Source organism: Choloepus didactylus, chromosome 2 (assembly GCF_015220235.1).
Source record: "Choloepus didactylus isolate mChoDid1 chromosome 2, mChoDid1.pri, whole genome shotgun sequence".
NCBI lineage: Eukaryota > Metazoa > Chordata > Mammalia > Pilosa > Megalonychidae > Choloepus > Choloepus didactylus.
The window spans coordinates 31660926-31666003 of NC_051308.1; positions in this window are offsets into that span (position 1 = coordinate 31660926).

Genomic DNA, 5078 nt, shown 5'->3' on the forward strand with positions numbered 1-5078 from the left:
ATTTACAGTTCTAAAACCATAAAAGTGTCCAGACTAAGGCATCAACAAGAGGATACCTTCATTGAAGAAAGGCCGAAGGTGTCTGGAACACCTCTGTCAGCTGGAAAGGCAGGTGGCTGGTGTCTCCTGATCCTTTGCTCCCACGTTCTGGTTTCAAAATGGCTTTCTCCAAAATGTCACTGGGCTTCTGTCTTCATTCCTCTCTCAGCTCCTGTGTCCTTGCTTTTTTCTCCCAGGGTGTTTCTCTCTAAGCATCTGGAGGTCCTCTCTTAGCTTTTCTGGGGCAAACTCTGGGCTTCATCTCTTAGCTTAGCATCTCCAGATGTCCTTCTGTCTGCATCTCCAAGTGGCTCCAAGTGTAAGTGTCTGTGTCAGCTCTTGAGTTCTCTTAAGTACTCCAGTGAACTTATCAAGACCCACCCTGAATGGGTGGGGTACACACCGCCACAGATATAATTTAATCAAAGAGGTGTCACCCACAGTTGGGTGGGTCACATCTCCAAGCAAACACTCAATCAAAAGGTTCCTTCCAACAAGATTGGATTGAAAGATCATGGCTTTTCTGAGGTCCATAACAGTTTCAAATTAGCACAATGCTAAAAGACAATTTGGCCTTGAAGACATCATGTTGAGAAAAATAAGCCAGATGCAATAGGAAAATATTGTATCATTTCATTGACATGAATTAGAATAAGCAAATTCATAGTCAGAAACTAGAATATAGATTATGAGGGGCAGGGTGGGGTAAGAAATGGGGAGTTAATGCTTAAATGATACAGAGTATATACTTGGGATGAGGGGAAAGTTTTGGTAATGGATACTGGTGACAGTAGCACACGATTGTGAACAGCAATAATTTTTATTTTTAATTAAGCAATCATTAACAGCACTGAATTATATTTTTGAATGGGTTAAAAGGGAGAAATTTTACATTGTTTTTATATATCTCTACACAAAAATTTTCTTAAAACACAGAACCGTACAACACAAAGTGAACCCTAATGTACACCATAGACCCCAGTTAAGAGAACAATTGTAGTAATATTCTTTCTCCAATTGTAACTAATGTACCACACTAATGCAAGGTTTTAATAATAGGGTAAATAGGAACTGTGTATTTTCTGCATTACTTCTCTGTACACCCACAATTTCTCTTATTGGAAAAAAAAAAAAAAGACAACTGGGCAATACAAGGAACAAAATCCAGAATGTGTGATCTATATGATGCTTGACTTGGTTTCTTTAATGAATAAATTGAATGTAAAAAAAAAAAAATGGGGAGGGGGAATCTATGGATTATAAAATATTGAAGAAATATATTAACCAAATGCCATGTGTAAACTTAATTTGGATTCTGAATAAAACAAACAACTTTTAAAAAAAAGCTATCAACCATATGGGGCTATTAGAGGAATTTTTTTTTTAGGTACAATGATGGTGTTTTTCCCCAAACATTTCATTATGAAAAATTTCAAAATACAGCAAAGTTGACAGCACTTAGAGTGAACACCGTATACCACCACCTAGAATATGTCTTTAACATATTACTATATGTATTAGCTTTATTATATACATATCCATTTATTCATCCCTTTAACCATCCATCAATCAATCTTATTTTTGGTGCACTTCAAAATAGACTGTAGACATTAGTACAGTTCCCTCTAAATAATTCAGTGGCATATTATTAACTAGAGTATAGTTGTTTTTTGGTTTGATATAATTTACATTGAATTAAATGTGCAAGTCTTATGTGTACATTTTCTGACTTTTAATAATTGCACATACCCAAGCAACCTACCTGTGTAACTCTATCAAAATACAGAACATTATGATCATCCTAGATAGTTCTCTCATGCCACTTTCTGGTCAATCCCTGTTCTCCATATAGCTCCAGGTAAATGCAGTTATATATGTATAACACACACACAAAGATGAACACTTAAGTATCTATAGACATAATGATACAATGTCTGGGATTTGCTTCAGAATAATGCTGTAGAAATGAGATACCACTTTACACCCACTAGGATGGCTATTATCAAAAAAAAAAAAGGGAAAATAACAAGTGTTGGTGAGGATGTGGAGAAATTTGAACCCTCATGCATTGCTGGTGGGAATGTAAAATGATGCAGTCTCGCAATTCCTCAAAAATGTTAAACACAGAATTACAATATGGCCCAGCAATTCCACTATTAGTCATCAACAAAATGCAAAGAATTAAAAACGGAGTCAAACGTACTTCCCCCAATGATCATAGCTGTACTATTCACAATAGCCAACAGGTGGAAGCAACGCAAGTGTTCATCAACAGACAAGTGGACAGACAAAATGTGGCATATATATTCAATGGAATATTGCTCAGCCATTAAAAAGGAATGAAGTTCTAACACATTGTATGACATGGATGAATCTTGAAAAAACAATGTGCTAAGTGAAAGAAGCCAGACACAAAAAACAAATATTGTGTGATTCTACTTATATGAAATATCTAGAATAAGCAAATCCATAGAGACAAAAGGTAGATTAGAAGTTACCAGGGAGGGATTCTGGGGAAGGAGCAATGGGGAGTTATTTGTTAATGAGCATAGGTACTGTTTGGGGTTATAAAAACATTTTGAAAATAGAAACATAGTTGCACAACATTGTGAATATAATTAATTAATATCACTGAATGGTACATTTAAAATGGCAAAAGCTGTATTATACATATTTTACAACAATTTAAAAAAAAAACTGGGGGAAGAGGGAGAAGTAGGTAGGGATATAGATAAAATAGATTGGCTTTGTATTGATAATTGTTGAGGCCAAGTGATGAGTATGTGGAAGTTTATTATACAGGTTCTTCTTCTTTTATATATATTTGAAAATGTTTACAACTAAAAATGTTTTTAAATGAATGTAGTAAACCCAATAGAAAAATAGGCACTTTACACAAGATGATATGCAAACAGCTAATATATAAACTATGAAAAGATGTTCAACCTCATTAGTCATCGGCAAAATGCAAATTAAAACCCCAATGAGATCCCATTTAACACCTGTGAGATGGCTAAATTTAAAATGACTATCAATAACAAGTAGTGGTGAGGGTGTGGAGTAACTGGAACTTTCAAACACTGCTAGTGAGAGTGTAAATTGATGCAAACATGTTGGGAAAACTGTCTGGCATTATTAAAGCTGAATATACATTTATTCCTTGACCAACAATTCCACTCCAGGGCATATATCTAATGGAAATGTACAAAACTGACAGAGCAGAGTTATAAAATAGCTCTAAACTGGAAACAAGTCAAATGATCATCAACAGTAGATTGGACAAATGGATTTTGGTATGTTTATAAAATGAAATATTACTCATCAATGACTATGAATGAGCTACAGCTAAACACAACAACAAACATTAATGAGTGAAAGAAGTCAGATACTAAAATTAGGTACTATTTAATTCTATGACTATAAAGTTTAAAAACAGAAAAGCCAGTGTAAGGTGTTTGAAATCAGGATGTTTACTTTGAGGATGAGGGAACTGTGACTCTCCTGGGAGGCAGCATGAGGGGGATAATATTCTATTGCCCATGTTTACATGGGGATATTCACTTTAAGATAATTCCTCGAGTAGCACTCTTAGGAGTCCTTTTCTGTTTGAATGATATACTTCAAAAAAATATGTGACGTGGCAATTCTGTTTGTTCTAATATGAAAGATTCTCTAAAATATATTAAGTGGGGAAAAAAAACCAGGAGCACTAAAACGTGGATAATAATCTAAGATTTTCCTTAAAAAATAAATACATATTTGTTTATACATAAAACAATCTCTAAAAGGATATAAAATAAACTTTTATTATATACCTTTAAAATTTTGTATGCTGTACTTGCATTACTTACAAATGCACCAAAATTCAGCTTTGCCTTACTTTTTTTTGGCCAAATCTACTATTCAACTTTGGTCTTGGTTTTGGAATTCCAGAATTATGTGCAATTGATAACTGTGTGAATTCATGGGTTATAATCATACATAATCAGTGGAACTATTAATATGAACAAGGTCTTATTTGGATTAATATTTACAATTCCTTTTCCAGTATAAGTAAATTTCCTAGAATTAACTTGGCATGAGAAATATCTTCATATGCTTTATATATTGAAACACTTTCAGTTAATTTAAGTATAGACATATTCATTATTGCAGTGGAAAACAGACTGTAAATTCTTAGTTAACTTAGCTGACCTCTACTGAGGTCAGTGCTCTGGGCACTCGACCTCTCGGGGTTTTTACTATGTAACTAGAAGGCCAACTGTGATGGTTAGGTTCATGAGTCAACTTGGCCAGGTGATAGTACCCAGCTGTCTGGTCAAGCAAACACTGGCCTAACAATTGCTGTGAGGAAGTTTGTGGCTGGTTAATAAACCAACAGGCTGGTTTATTAAATCATCAGTCAATTGACTGCATCAGCTGTGACTGATGACTCACCAAAGGGCATGTCTTCCACAATGAGAGAATGCAATTGGCTGGATTTAATCCAATTAATCAGTTGAAGACTGATAAGAGAGACAGATAGAGGACCTTCACTTCTTCGGCTGCCCAGTGAAGTGTTTCCTGAGGAGTTCGTCGAAGTTGCGGGTTCGTTTCCTGAGGAGTTCATCGGACATCTTCCTTGGAGTTGACAGTTTGCTGACTGCTGTACAGAATTTGGACTCATGCATACCCACAGTTGCGTGAGTCACTTTTACAATCTGATAGTCAGAGACACTTCTCATTGATTCTGTTTCCCTAGAGAACCCTAACTAATACACCAACCTTAATTCCAAATTCTTGGGAGGCACCTTCATCACCATGAACAACTACCTACACGTTAACTTTCATTAATTATTTATGTCTTTCTGTAAATGAGCAACTGAAATTTTTTTAATTTAGTTTTTTGTATGAAGAACGAAGAGCAAAAGAGGCCTCTTCCTCCTTACATAAGAGGGATGGGAGAGGATATAAATTATACCAAAATTTATAAAATAAATATAAATAAATATATTTATATATATTATATATAAATATAAATAAATATAAATAAAAATTTA